Source organism: Clupea harengus, chromosome 16 (genome assembly GCF_900700415.2).
Source record: "Clupea harengus chromosome 16, Ch_v2.0.2, whole genome shotgun sequence".
NCBI lineage: Eukaryota > Metazoa > Chordata > Actinopteri > Clupeiformes > Clupeidae > Clupea > Clupea harengus.
In genome coordinates this window covers 19351853-19367958 of record NC_045167.1, presented here as the reverse complement: position 1 = coordinate 19367958, position 16106 = coordinate 19351853, and the positions used below count along the sequence as shown (strand labels likewise).

At 47.2% G+C, this 16106-nt stretch overlaps 1 protein-coding gene across 4 annotated transcripts in view; it reads left to right on the top strand.

Moving 5' to 3' along the window:
* tmem178b (transmembrane protein 178B) overlaps positions 1 to 16106 on the top strand; it is a 101570-nt gene that overhangs the window by 67453 nt on the left and 18011 nt on the right. The gene's annotated exons all lie outside the window — the stretch shown is intronic.

Here is a 16106-nt window from a genome sequence, read left to right as displayed (position 1 = left end):
TCAAAGGGGTGTGAACGTCAGAGAACCCACCTCTGCATTGCACTTAATCTGACACTAATGCTCGTTAAAATTCTTGCGACCTTTTAGTCCAAGCAGCGTGAAAGCCTCAAGAAAGCTTATATGTATTTTCTTCTATACGTTTGCATTATGGAGCTTTTGAGCTGTGTGCACGTGAGTTATGTATAGAAGTCTTTAGAGGGATTTTTTCGGTGGTGGCACAGGATGTTCTCTACTTGCTGCCTGATACATCCGTCCCATCTCCAGTACCCCCCCCCCCCCCCGGAGGCAAACTACTCACAGCATTCTACATGACAAGGCATTTTGGCTGAGGCAAAAAGGTACAACAAACAAGGATTTCCTCCTTGAGTTGGCGGATGTGTTGACAGTAGAGAGGTTTTTTTTTAGTCAACATCAAAAGATACCAAGCTGAAATCATCCGGAGAGGATGGTGTTATTCTTACCCCAACCACCTCCACCTCCCCCAACCTCTGTCTCCTTTTCACCCTTCCTAATGAGTCTGACAGTCGAGGAACTGATAACATCCAACGATAAGAGCACATAAAGGAAAGACCCCATTGATCTACAAAGCTGGCTTTGGCTCGGTGCCTGGTGGACCTCAGTGCTCGGCGCTGTGAGACCCACTCATCACGGCAGCCACAGTTCACCGTCAGCGCGGATAGGAGCAGGTCTGAGTTCACCTCCCCTGCGGCACAGCTGTGCTGCCGTCACCGTTGCACTGATAGAGCGCAATGCCCGTAACAACCCCTAATAAGAACTGCTGCTGGAATAGAGCAGGGGCTTAATCTGATCCAGAATCAGATGCTGTCTGAGCAGAAGGTCAGAGGTTCAGTTCTTAAGGAAATGTAATAACAGCCATAATGCAGATCTCTTGCTCTGTGCTCATTGTGTCTTATCATGCTCTTTACGACTCTTATTGTGCTAATAGTTACTCACCATATCGTATACTAGTTTCACCAAGTTAATAGCATCTTATCATTATATGTACAGTATACCACCATGTGCTAACAGTTTGTCACATATACATATTTCATATAGTAGACAGCCTTGACTGCACTATTAGTTTCTTAACCTATGCTACTTTTACCGTTCTGTTAACGTGATTCAGTACCTGCTAAATATAAATCTGGAAAGAATACTGTGGAGTGTAAAGAAGGGAAGCTAGAATAATACCTGCCCCCCCACACACACACACACACACCTCAAATCCACATCACGGATCTTTCATTTAGCTGAATAACGTGAGAAGATCTCTCAACTCATAAAAACTGTGAAAAAAGGATATCAACTCATCTCAGTGGAAAAAACCTTTCTGTGAGAGTGACTGTTAGATATTGGCGTTAATACAATAAATGGGGCGAGGGTTGGCATTCTGTGTGGAGCTGAATGAAATCGTCTGACTCATATCTGTCTCCACAGAGGGGAATAGAGGGGCACATTTCAGTGCTGCACAGTGAGGGAGGGAAGGGGGGGTGGTTGTTGTTGTTTGGTGGCTCCATCTGTGCTGAAAAAATTAACAGTTCTAACAATCATAACACTTATCTCCAGTCTAGACTATTGTTTCTTCTTGTTTCCTAATAGCTGTCTCACTAGGGTGTGGCGTGGTATGACCAGCGCTTTGCATAATGGCCTGGTGATGTTAGCAGACATCACCAGGCCTTTAACAAGTTCCACACAGACATGCTGCAGTGCTGGCAGTAGGGGCTGCCATTTGAATGCAGTGAAGTGGAGGGCAGAGAGAGAAGCGCATGTTCCAGAGGGTTCCCTGCCCTTATAAAGGGACATTACCCTCTGTGGGAAGAGTCATTTTCTGGAGCCAGATGTGCATATTACACGTTATATATCAAGTACAGTATGTCAAGAGACAACTGACTCATTTTGAAACCAGTTTAATGCATTGTGATGGAGCAGCTTAAAGTAGAAGCTCACAGTGGAACACTGTTTTCACTTGCAGGTGATGTTTCTCTGAGGAAAGAAGTGACTGGGGAAGAGCTAGACTGTTGTGGCGCGGCTCACACTTATTTGAGCGAGGCGCAAGCAGAAAAAATTTGAAGCGACCGGGTGTTCAAAGTTTAAAAAAAAGTTCAACTTTTGCACTCACATTGCCAGGTAGCTTGCTATTTAGCTAGGTATATCGAGTCAAGTCAAATAATTGGTAATGATTATTAGGTTAGGGAATACATTTGCCCCATTTAACATGACACTCAAATTTTGGAATACTAGCGACGTCCCTCGCGTTTTAGGGACAAAGAAAAGCCTCTTACTTTACTCTTGTCAAGACATAAGCTGGTGGGCCTCATGACAGATTGATGTTTTCACTCTACACGAACATGTTCCTTCTTAACAAATCCTTGCGTGGCCCTGTGGAGAAAAAAAACATTTATTACAACTATTTCCCAAAACTTCATTGAGGACCATTAACAGCCCCATCACCCCTACCTTTAAGAGAAATCCCCCCCCCCCAAAAAAAAAATTTATGATGAATTCAAGAACACTCTCCACAGGATAGGCTGATCTGGATGGGTTTATGCTGTTGATTGGGAGGTTTGGTTTATTCATCCCACATATCTGATACTGTAGCAGGTTGTTTTCTCTGTTGGTTTTACCATGGCTCAGCTCAGCTTTGCTGTGTGGCTGTTATACAGCACAAACACTGAGGTCCCACAGGGCAGAGGAAACTAATACACTGATCCTACAGCAGCTCAAACACTTCCTGCCTCATGTATGTCTCCCTCAATATCTCTGCCCTTTTGAACCTATATGATGAAACACAGAGGCATTCTCTCACACTCATCAAATTCCCTTCACCACTGACCACACAGAGAAAAACAAACAAAAAGAGAAATAAGCCCCACGGATGCATTTAAAAAAAATCTTGAGTGTTATAGGCAGGGGGTCATTGTTTGTTCACTATAGTTGCCAGGAGTCTGTCTGCAGATTATAGATTATGACTGCTTGATTTAAGCCAGCGAGACTCCAGATTAGCGTCGGAAAGCCCCCGCGTTGCGCAGTAGTAGGGCAGATAAAGCGTGTACGATTGGAATCAGATTACATTTGGCCTGATGAGAGAGAGAGAGAGCGGAGGTTCTCCTGGCACCGGGAGCGGACAACCAGGCGGGTGGGCGGGCAGGGGAGAGGAAAACAAAAGATGGAGTGATCACACTCTCTGCAGGCAGTGAAAAGCAAGTCTCCCCCCCCGCCTCCTTACACTTCCACCACCAGCACTACCACCACCGAAGCCATCTTTACAGGGGGCCAACATCCCCGTCCATATGGACAATTTATAGTCCTTATCTGTCTAAGCCTAACTCACCCTCCACCCACCACCCCCCCATCTCACACACCCCACACGCTCCCCTTCCTTAGTGTTCTTTTTCGAGCCAGTGGGATGTCATCTGTGTGCCCACTGCCCTATCTTATCGGAGCACGCACAATGAACACAAATGCTAACGAAGGTCAAACTCAGTCGCGTCAGTAGCCGGCGGTACACAGCAGTAGTGATAGCCTAGCCCAACCTACCCATGTAGGAGCACGCGCCACTGACACGAGAATAATGGCTGGAGTTTTTGGCCCCCAGCGCTCGCGCACCACAAGATGTCTGGATGAGCAGGGTCTGATAAATAGAAGTCTAGTTTTTCGCCTCAGCCGTGATAAGACCTTCACAGTCAGTGGTCTGAGCCCACCACAGGCCACTGCAGAGATGGAAGGGATCATACAGAAATAGATGGAGTTGTTCAATTGAGGAGAAAATGGCCCGTTCACCACTGGGCTCGGGTCTCTCGTCTTGGAGATTAAATGGCCACACATGTATGGATTTGTGTCTGTGTGTGTGTGTGTGTGTGTGTGTGTGTGTGTGTGTGTGTGTGTATGTGTGTGTTTGTGTGTATGTGTGCATTCATACGAGCAAGTGGATTTGGGTTTGTACTGTATATGTGTGTATGTGTTTGTGTGTACGTGTGTGTGTGTCTGTCCCAGAGGGTATAGGCTACAATTAATGTGTATCCATGCGTGTTTATACATAGGTCAGAGACTATGTTGTTACAGTAGCCTAGCTGCAGCCTGCTTCTTATCAGCGCGGCCCATGTGCACCGGCGTCCCACTCCACTGATCGAAGGCAGGATCAGCATCTGCACTCGGCTGCTCATGCCTGGGTCTGACAGAGAGACTCCAGCTCAGGGAACCATGGAGACCAGCCACTTGTCACCTTCTCATTTCCCAGGGCTTTGATCTGAGAGAGCACCCACTGGAGTGTACAACTGGAGCATACTCTATACACTCACACATGCCTTAGGCTCAAAGATATGTTACCCAAGCCTGTTCTTAAGTGGAAACTCAGAAGTGGAAGGGGATAAAGTTCTGTTTTTCGTACCTGTTGTGGTCAGGCTAAAAACGTATTGATGTGGACATTTCGCTAGCGATACATTGATTGTTTAGGTAGTATATTAGCTACAGGACCAGGGCTGGTGGAATTTGTTTTCGAAATGACTGACTGACTTTGACAATGACTTTGACTTTGACTGGCAATGACTGATCTTGCGTCGTGAGGAACTCACAGATCAACATCAATCAATACGACGACCGAAAAAGGGAACAAAACAGTAACAGAAAACAACTGTTTACTTGGCTTGAAGGGAAACTCAAGCTCCGAGATCCAGGCTGGGACTTAGGGTAGACCCTCAGAGGGGCTTTAACGCCCGAGTGACTGGTCATTAAGTGGAATGACAGCAGTGGGTCAGAAAGCCCTGTATTGACTTTAGACCTGCAGAGTAATTGATGTACTGTGTTTATGTGGCACATTGATGGGGATCGTTTGCCTTTCGCCGATGAGCTCAGCGTGGGTCGGCGAGTCCAGGAGGCCCCCTGACCCCTCTGCACCGCAACAGCAGATGGAGATTACGTTACAGCATGAGGTCGCGGCTCGCTCGCTCCTGTCCGACACGTGGCTACCGCTGTGCCGCGGACCTCCGTGGGGCGACCCACCGACTGCGCCGGTCTGGCAGCGTGCGGTGCGAAACGACAGATGACACACGGAGTTAGCCTATACAGACAGCTAGGGGGGGAGGGGGGCAGAGGTCGAATGCAGATCCTCTGGGACAAACAGGTACCGCAGCGGGAGGGGACGCAGACACAAGTCAAGAGAGAGAACAACAGAGAGAGAGAGAGCAGGATGAAGGGATGGAAGGGGAGAGACAGAGAGAGAACAACAAAGAGTGATAGAGGAATGGAGAAAGTAAGAGAGAGAGAGGAAGAGAACAAATAACAGAACGACCCAAAGACAGAGATAAGAAAGAACAAAGAAATTCAGAGCAGCTGGACTTTGGGAGGGAGACTTCAAAGCAAAGGGAGAAAGAATGCAAGGGAGAGTGTAGGGAATATGAATGTGCATCAGAAAGCATAAGCTGAGAGAGAGAGAAAGAGACAGAGAGAGAGAGAGAGAGAGAGAGAGAGAGAGAGAGAGAGAGAGAGAGAGAGAGAGAGTTAGAGATGGAGTAACTGGATGGAGATTTGGGCTCTGGTATTTGTCATCAGGCTAGGCCTCCAGTGGCAGCTGTGACAACATGACCAAGCATAAAAACACGCTGAGTTGAGGGCGCGCACACACAGGCACACACACACACACGTCAGCCGTATGGCCGCCTCCTTAAATTTACGAATGCCCAGGACACAGAAGTACCAACAGTATTTAATTATAAAAATAGTTTTATTTGTATAAAAGGTCGAAGATAATTTATATCTTTAAAAGCAGTCTTCCAATAATTTAAATGTCCACAAGGAAAATCCACTAGCGAGCTGACAGACAGATGGGGTCCAATTGTAGTCCAATAAAGGCTGAGATCTGTCCAGTGTGGATGGCTTGGTGTGTCGTCATGGGCGACGCCCCCCTCAAGACGATGGGCTTCTCCGGGGATTCCCAATGACGTCAGTCACGGCCTCTCGGAGCAGGCAGTCCATACACCACAATAAAAGAAATAGTTAAAACTCAGCCAATGCAATACACAGCGCAATGGGGTTTAGATGGAACAAATACTTCCCTTCACGCTGGGTATCGTGAGCGTTGGAATATTCGCCACGTTGGCTTCTCTTGGTTCCGACTTCTGTCATTGGAATCCTTTCGGTCCCAATCCGGAAATGGCCACCAGCAGACCTCGGATAGTCAGGCAAAGGATCAACGTACCGCAGGCCACGTACACAGTAATAATGACATATAAAAGTAGGAGGCAAAGCTTACGTTCCTTTGCTCAGGAATTGTGAGCATTGATTATTCCAATACAGCTCTCCGTGATGATAGCGTGTTCTGGGCTGCTTCCATCCGTTGCAGCCCAATTCCTTCCTTCCTTCCTTCCTTCCTTCCTTCCGTCCTTCCGTCCGTCCGTCCGTCCGTCCGTCCGTCCGTTCGTTCGTTCGTCCGTTCGTTAGTCTCGGTTTCGCTGTCCCCACCGGGCCTCCAGTAATCCAGCAGCTCCCTGTTTATATACCCCACCTCCTTGCCCTCGCTCCCGTCGATAGGTAGGTTACTAATGGTCCAGGTATGTGTCCAGGTTCAAGCAATGAAGCAATCAGTGAGCCCCGAGGGGAAGTCTGTGTGGTGAACAGTGTTCTATGCAATTTCACACGGTGCACATTAATGGAGGATCACAATACACACAGTGAATACAAAAAAGGTGATACATTTCATAAGCACTCAAAAAGGCACAGCACACAATAATCACAGCAAGCTAGATACACACTAAACCATTCACCTAGTCCCAATAGGCTGACACACACACACACACAAACATCAAGAGAGAGAAAACTTAACTTGCCTAAACTCAACTAAAACTAAAAACTTAGACACAATAACAGTGACACGCTGTCACTTTCACATGTGCCCACGTGCACACTCAGAAAAAACCTACTCATAATCACAAGGAAAGAGCCTGCTCTCAAATCCAGTCTTGTTTGGGCTTTATGTCTACCTCTATCTAATTTCATTTTGTCTCATCGTTTGTATGCTGAAGTGCCACAAAGCACGACCAAGAGACACAGTCCCACTATTGTCTACGAATCCATATGAGAGGTAAACTCAAGAGCGAATCCCCAAAATATGGCAAACAGAACAAAAACAGAATTATTAGGCTTATGAAGGTGGATTTTCTAAAGCCGTGCATGCGAGTGGATGTGGACTTTTCCTTTCTCTCTTTTTCTTTCTCTCTTTTTCCCAAGCAAGTGTATCCTGTGTGGATTTAAAAAAAAACTCTTTTGCCTCGGAGGGCTTTGGCTTTAGTAACACAGATAGCAGGGAGGATGGGCTCCTGTGCCTGCGGGCCCAGATTGTGTTTGTTTAAGTGAGAGAGAGAGAGAGGGAGGGGGTTGCTGGAGACTAGGGGGAACTCTTCTTCCTCTTCTTCCTCTGCCTCCCAAAGACCCAACTAACCCCAAGCCTCTGTCCCAATTTCCCCTCTCAGGCTGATACAAGAAAAAGAAAAAAAAGAACACCCACACTGTCGTCAAGATTTAGAGGTCCCAAACTTTTTTTGGTCACAAATCCCAGCACACTGAGCGGGCACTTTTTTTTTTCTTTTTCATGCACACTCAGACGTCCCCACTATTCCTCTAGTCCTTTCTTTTCATTCTTTCTGGGAATGAGCTGATTCGCACAGCGAAAAGAGGCGCGTGCTTATGACAGCCCAGCCCAGAGGGACAAGTCAGGGGAAAGGTGGTTGGCTGTATGTCATGTGAATGTGGATGTGGTACACATGAGGCAACTGTGGGTGATAGCGGGGGTCTCTCCAAAGCCCTCGGCTGGTGAATATGGCTTGTAGAAGTTTGCATAACTTGAACTCAGCAGGTTTTAGGGGCATATGCTGGGGTAGTACACTGTCCATGGTTATGGAGCAGGGCACTTTATTCTGCAGATCAATTAGTCAGCAGCGCGATACCGCCCTTGCCCTTTGGCGACCCTGAAGAGAATTTATAAGGCAGACGAGCAGGCGTTTCGATTGACTCGACCTCAAGGTTGTCAGGGTCACAGCGACACCAATCTATCTGGAAAGGTTGAGGGAAGAGTGTGTGTGTGTGTGTGTGAGTTTGTGTTTGCGTGTGTCTCTGTGTGTGTGTGTGTGTGTGTGTGTGTGTGTGTGTGTGTGTGAGTGTGTGTGTGTGTGTCTGTGTGCGTGTGTATTCATTTGTTTGTTGATGTCTGTGAGTCTGTGTTTGTCTGTATATGTGTGTATTTGTTTGTGTGTGTGTGTGTGTGTGTGTGTGTGTGTGTGTGTGTGTGTGTGTGTGTGTGGTGAAGTGACTGTCATGATTCAGTTCCCTACTCGTGGCCAGCGAGAGGGGCCGGCTCTTGACTCTTGGGATTGCTGTCAAGGCCCCCACTGTCACTCTAATCTGCCTGAGGAAATTTAGGACATAATTGCTTCCAGCCCTCACTGCCCCTCCTGTCTCCACTCCCATTAGCTTAAGTCAGACGCTTAATAAAATAATACAGCGCTGATAGTCATGACGGGAGAGGAGTGCCGCCGTTTATAGGCTCCTGTCTCCTTTGGAGCCTGAAGGAGCCTGGGACTGAAAGAGAGAGAGAGAGAGAGAGAGAGAGAGAGAGAGAGAGACAGATGGACAGAGAGCGAAGAGGTGCTGCCACATGGCTGGTAAAGGGGGGATTAATGGGCAGCCATTGGGTTCAGTAATTGAAGAGGGCGAGGAAGAGGTAGAACCTCCAGAGGCGTTCCTCAGCCCTCGATCAGGCGACTTAACGCCGTCGCCGCCACCGCCGCCACAACCAGCCCCAATTCCACGATTCACTTGCTCGCCCTCAGAGATAGTTTGCCGCTCCGCCTGTGGAGTGTAGGGCCTTCAAGGCCTTTAAGTGACCTTGCTGCGCCTTAAGTAGTCAGTTTCATCTCCTACTCCTGTAGTCGCTCACGTAAGGTTCTAACAACATCAAGGCCATGGGTTTGATGCCCAGAGAGCACATGTGTCAAACTGATGTAGGGTCTGTGACTTTGGATATACAGGAAGTGTCTGCTAAATGAGTTAGAGAATAGGAGAGGCACTGGCACCCAATCTATCATGTTGTTGTTGGTGTCATAATAGGGAAACAAACCAAGCCAAGCCAAGCCAAGCCAAGCCAAGCCAAACCAAATTATTATTATTTCAGTCATAGGACATAAAGAACGACTTCACATGTGAGGGAAATGGCCGTCACTGGGAGAACCCTCTCATCTCCTGTCTTCGACATGGTGAGGTGTGTAGCCACATGCTAACATGTAAGTGAGGCAGAGAAGGCTGCACATCCCAGAGGCTCAGCAGGAGCAAGAGTGACAGTGAAAACATCCCTTTTTATTCAGTTTGGTAGTCAGTGTCAGTCAGTCAGAGAATGGAGAGGTTGTGAACTAAGGTGGCGGGGTGATGTGGGAGAGGAGGGGAGGGGGGGGGGGGGGGGGCAGTAAGAGATCGTGCACAGGACACCTGTCAGCTGTGAAGCAACACTGTTTGGTGTCTGCAACTTTACACCTCCCTTTTCCCTTCTCAAGTGCATATCTTCCCATCAATTCAGCTCAACCGTGCCTCATCTGGCTGGCAAACACACTCAGACACACACACACACACAAGCACACTCAGACACACACACAACATTTCATGGTTCACACAGACTCTCTCACAAATCCTCACATACACACACACAAGCGCGCGCACACACACATACACACACACACACACACACACACACACACACACACACACACACACACACACACACACAAAATGTCATGGTTCACACAGACTCTCTCACAAATCCTCACATACACACACACACACACACACACACACTCACAGACAGACACACACAGACACACACAGACACACACAGACACACACAGACACACACACACACACACACACACACACACACACACACACGTCTTCCTTCAGCCTTGGCTACCAAAGCCCTGGAGGAGCGGGCCATGCCACTCGGAGAGAATGAGTTAGTGCCCACATGAGGAAGAACTCCTGTCTCTTCCTCTCCTCCCTCCCTCCCTCCCTCCATTCTCTCTCTCTCTCTCTCTCTCTCATCCTTTTTCTTTTCCTTCTCCCCTGTCACCTCTTTCTTTCTGCTGTGCCCTCCACATCTCTGTCCCACCTCTTTCATTTATTCCCTCTCTCTGTCTTTCTCTCGCTTTACTTCATCCTTCTCTCCACCTTCTAAAAGTGCATTAATATTTCCATTAAAGGACCCCCAGGCACAGTGGCTGCTGCCGAACGGCAGAAGACGTGACAGCTTAGCACCCGGGCAGGGGGTGGAGAGAGAGCCATCCCGACCCCTGCCCTTCATGCTGTTCATACCTCATCCATATGGTGTGTGAGTGTGTGTGTGTGTGTGTGTAAGAGAGAGAGAGGGAGAGAGAGAGAGAGGGAGAAGGAAGTGAGTGTTTGTGTATGTGTGTGTGTGTGTGAGAGAGAGAGAGAGATGGAGAGGGAGAGAGAGAGAGAGAGGGAGAAGGAAGTGAGTGTTTGTGTATGTGTGTGTGTGAGAGAGAGAGAGAGAGAGAGAGAGAGGGTGGGAGGGAGAGGGGAATGTGTGTGTGTGTGTTTATGTGTATGTATGATGGGCAATAAAAATGTGTTTTATGTATTTCCTCTGGCCACATCTGTGTGTGTGTGTGTGTGTGTGTGTGTGTATGAGAGAGAGAAAGAGGGAGGGGAGAGTGTTTGTGTTTATGTATGTTTCTCTGTATGTATGTATGTATGTATGTGTGTGTGTGTGTGTGTGTGCATGTGCATGTATGTCTTTAGAAATAGATTTCCACATCTATGTGTCTAGGGGATATATGATGTTTTTCAGTGTGTGTTGGTATAAGAATGTGACCGTGTGTTATGTATGAGGATGGATGTATGTGTGAATATTTCCCATTGTCCTGCTGTTCTCTCCATATTTCATTGCACAAATCTTCGAGTTTTCTCACAGTACCCTTGCTTCAGACTATGACAAATTAACAACATTAACAACCAACTGGTGAAACAGGCGAAAGAGACTGAGAGAGCTCAGTGAGTTTGGGGACTAAGTGGATGTTTGAGGCGGCTCTGTGAAATGTGAGTGAAAAGAAGGCTACCTAAGAGGACACATTCACTGGCAGACACGTGTCCTAGAAATAGGTAGTTTTCCCTGTGTTTTGATAAGCCACGATTAAAGCTTTTCAAGTGATGACTTAAAGGGACAGTTTGTATTGTTTAGTGGCATCTAGTGGCAAGGTTGCTGAATTGCAACAAGCTTGATACCCTTAAAAACGTGTGCGAATACCTACGATGGCTGTCAAATACCCTAACAACTTGAAAAGCCAGTGTTTTGGTTTGTCCATTCTGGGAACCATTCTGTAGAAACATGGTGGTGCAACATGGCGGACTCCGTGGAAGAGGACCCGCTCCCTATGTAGATACGAAGGGCTCATTCTAAACTACATATTGTACCTTTAAGTCACTCACACTGACGTCATTGGGTATGGTCCCAATGTTCCAAACGTTCTAAGCAAGAGATCTGTTGGTTATGAGATAACCTGTCCAACACTCCAACCTCATGTGTAAAACCACCTTCACATTATTGTGTAGTTTCAGCTCAGATTTTTGCAAGCCGCCCCAAGGATCCGTAATGGACCATGGAAATGTTGTTTTTTTCTACTTGAGAGCTGTTAGATGTGCTGTTAGATGTGCTGATATTAGCAGATAATGCAAAATTTGAAATAATTGTTTACACCATAACCATAGCAACGCTATCTTCCGGTAGGACTGTCGGATTGGATTTGTCGGACAAGTTTGCACCTCTGTCGGACTTGGATTTGTTTGCATAGCACTCGAATGGGCCCATTTGCATGCGGTTTGTGATCTCACGTAGGAAATGCATGACGTCTGGTCATTTTAGAGTGAAAACTACGCAACAATGTAAAGACGGCTTAACGTTAAACGTTAAAGATGCAGTCCACAATTCTGGTGAAAGGTTGTAATATTTGAACTGAACAGCCAGTCAAATTACACCCCTCCTTTCCATGCTCCTGAAGTATCATGCTGATTGGCTGGAATTGTTATGTCACTGTACCTTTAACTCTTCTTCCAAGTAGCCCTTACTGTACAGGCTCTGAGCCCTGCACAAATGCAGAAAACATGACGAATTTCAGCATCATTTTTAACCAATGTAAGAGTATGACATCATGCTGTTTTTTAAATTGACAGTCATTGGTTAGGTGCCTCCCCTCTCTCTCTCATTCCTCTCTCTCTCTTCCCATCCCTCTGTGAGACACACACGCACACACACATACACACTCACATGCAAGCATCCCCTCAATCCTAGACATATACACACACAGACACACACACTCACAGACACAAACACACACTCCTTTCCCATTCATTTTCCCTCTGCCAGCTCACCATGGTAATTTACAGCCTACTCACCCTGGCCCTGCATCATCCCTGACCCCCACCTGAACCCACCTTCGCCCAGCTAGGAGTTGACTTATGAGGGTTTTTTTTGTCAGGATGTGGCATGGGACTGAACCCACAGGCCCCCTTCATGATTAGACATGATTATAACGAGCAGAACCTCCCACCCCCAATGTGCATGTCTGCCAACACGCCACTGTGCGTGTGTGTGTGATGTACGCTGTTAGTCAGTCATAGTATAGAGAGGACGGCAGAGCAGAATAGACCACAGGTACGAAAGCATTACGAATGTGAAAGACAGCACATGGGAAACTAATTAACCTCCCCTCGGATGGGCCTAAGACATGCTGTCACAAGCAACGGGTATAATCTTTTTTATATATATATATTTTTTTTTTTGGAGAATTTTTGAGAATTTTTCAAACATCGTCAGAAGACAGCAGACAATTGTGCTTCCAGAAGTCACTTATCTTGCGTTGCCATCCTGTAGCAATTCTAACGGCCTGAAGGGGAGCAGTGAAGATGGGGACAGACTCTCTGACACTGACATTGCTCAAGTCTGTTCTTCAATTGCCCACAAGCTCAACTAGTTCCTGTGGAGTGGCAGTACACATATAGGCTTCCGATAATATTTCATTGACTTCTCTCTCCCCTTTCTTTCTTTCTTTCTCTCTCTCTCTCTCTTTCACTCTCCTGCTTTGTCTCTCAATTCATCTGGGTTCCTTTAAGCCTTCACAGCCACATTTCCGCTCCTAAAGGAACAGACCCTTCATTTCCATTCGCTAATCCAAAGCAGTCATTAGAGAGCCCTCACTCTCTTCTCTCTCTCTCATCCTCTTCCTCGCTCTCAGTCTCTCTCATCCTCTTCCTCTCTCTAAATCTCACTCTCTTCTCTCTCTCAGTCTCTGTCATCCTCTTCCTCTCTGTCTCTCTCTCCCTTTTCCTCTCTCTAAGTATCTCACTCTCTTCTCTCTCTCTCTCTCTCAGTCTCTGTCATCCTCTTCCTCTTTCTCAGTCTCTCTCATCTTCATCCTCTTCCTCTCTCAGTCTATCACTCTGTTCTTTCTCTCTCTCTCAGCCTCTGTCTCCCTTTTCCTCTCTCTAAGTCTCTCTCTCTCTCTCAGTCTCTGTCATCCTCGTCCTCTCTCTCAATCTCTGTCATCCTCTTCCTCTCTCTCAGTTTCTCACTCTCTTCTCTCTCTCTCTCACTGTTCTCTCTCTCTCAGTCTCTCTCATCCTCTTTCTCTCTCTCAGTCTCTCACCCTCTCCCTCTCTCTTTTTCTCACTCCCTTTCCTGTGGCAGCTTAACTTAGCTTAGGCTGATGTTGTGTATGCAAATCCACTGCCTTGTGTGGCTGCTTTGGTTTCGTTCCAGTTGACAGCAGTGTTCTCCCCCTTTAACCAGTCCCCTGCCACACACACACACACACACACACACACACACACACACACACACACACACACACACACACACACACACACACAATAAGCCTCTTCAATGTCCCTGAATAGCAAAGGGTGAGGACTCTTCTGCCCCCAACCTCCCTCCCCCCCACTTCCTTTGCCCTACCATTCCCAGCCACCAATCACAGCAGGGCAGGGCAGAGAAGACAGGTCTGGATTACTCTGCCACTTGTGCAGCAGCCGGATAGAGCCATGCGTTGTAATTTAAAGACCATTGCTGAACATACATCAGCAGATTAAAGGCCCACTTTGACTGTGTGCACCAACAATGCCGACCACACACACACACACACACACACACACACACAGACACACACACACACAGTATCGCACACACACACACACACCTCATTCTTCCACACTGTCCTCTAGCTCACTGTTTGTGATGACACCGTGGAAACGCCGGATGAGGGATGGGATGCCATGGCCGTCAGGGCAGATTGATGGGCACCTCCGCTTTGGTGTCTCTGATTGGCTGACTGCTCAGAGCAGTGATGAGAGGACAACCAAAGTGGGGAGAGAGAGAGAGAGAGAGATAGAGAGAGAAAGAAAGAAAGAAAGAAAGAAAGAGAGAGAGAGAGAAAGAAAGAAAGAGAGAGACATCCTCTGTTGAGTCACAGTTCCATACAGTCGTGCCTGTCCCTAGTGTATTTCACACACAGTCATCTCTGCTTTAGCATATTCCCCCGAGCAGGTCGTGTTTGCTGAGGAGTTGAACGCTATGCGTGCTAAAAGACTTCCACAGACAGTGCGTAGGCCTCTCACAGCTGTAGTTGTCCCAGGCTCTGGAGCTCTGTTTGCTGCTCGTCCCGCTCTGGGACTCTCTGGTGGATGTGACTAGCAGCACCTGTTAAAGAAGTGTTTTGCCGGCCCGATCTGCCCCTGCTAATCCTCTTCACAGCTGTCCTCAGGGCCTGTGCAATGACACTGTCACATCTCCTCCCTCAGCTTTCCAGAGAGGTGTGAGAGAGAGAGAGAGAGAGAGAAAGAGAGAGAGGAATAGAGTGGGAGAGGAAAAGAGATGATGGGCAAAAGAAGAGAGAGAGAGGGACATTAAGGAGAGAGAAAGAAAGAGGGTGGGTAGACTGAGAGAGACACACTAGCCACACTCTCAGGATGGGAAACATGCGGCAGGTTAAGTGTGTCTCATGCTGTGTCCTGTGGGTGAGAGTGAGCTGTTTGCCTGTCGAAACACGAGCCGCTTTAATGATGTAACGCACGAGGCTCCGGCACAGGCTGACTGATTGGCTGTCACCAGGCCCCGCTGTTGCCACCGCCGCTGTTCGCGCCGGAGTGTTGCACAACACCATTAAACCGCTCAACCTCCGCGTTTGATTAAAAGAAAAGTTATTAATTCCTCACAGGAGGGCTGGGGGAACATGGAGAATATTCTAGAAACATCATCACCAAGCACTGTTTCGATTTCCCCCAGATCATTGTGTGTGTGTATTCCAGTTCCAGTTATCCTTGTACACCTCTATTTGAATGTTTTGAGTGTTGAATGCTTTTGTGTATTTTGTGTAAACTTGACTTGACTGAAAGCCTGTGGTCCACTATTATCAGACTCGTACATTTATTGGACAAAATGGCTGCCGGTGCTCTAATATGCTGCTCTACCCTGTGATGTACTCTGATGGTCTCACTGGTGCTGCACCCCTCACCACCATGTTGGGGACTAAGGGTTTCATTGTCTACCTCTCCAGCCCTCCGTCTCTATTGTAAGTTGAAGCGGCAGCGTTTACTTCCTAGCTCATTCTCAACCCTCCTGTGGCTCTTATTGATCTGGAAGAAGCTGGTGGATGTGTTGGTATACAGTGCAGTGGAGGGAAGAGTAAGGACCACCATTTCCTGTCTTTCCCACATACACTATTCTTCATACAGATGTTGTATCCAAAAAGCTTTCCATTATTTTACATTTTATTATTCATTGTGTACCTTTCCTCCTGGGAAACTAAAGTAAATCATTGCTATTATTTCCCCTCAGACAGGGAACCTTACATGAAAGCCACCGTGTCGCTCCGTTAAGTAATTACCACCTTTATTACAGTCGTCATCAACATTCTGCCAAATCAATGGGTGACACTACTGTTAGAAGAGACATTTGAATTGACTTCAGACATGACTTGAAAATAAGACACAGAAGAAAGGGCCTCTATAGACGGTTTTGTTGTTTGTCTAAAATCCCATGCAAGGTCCTGTGCTAGGTG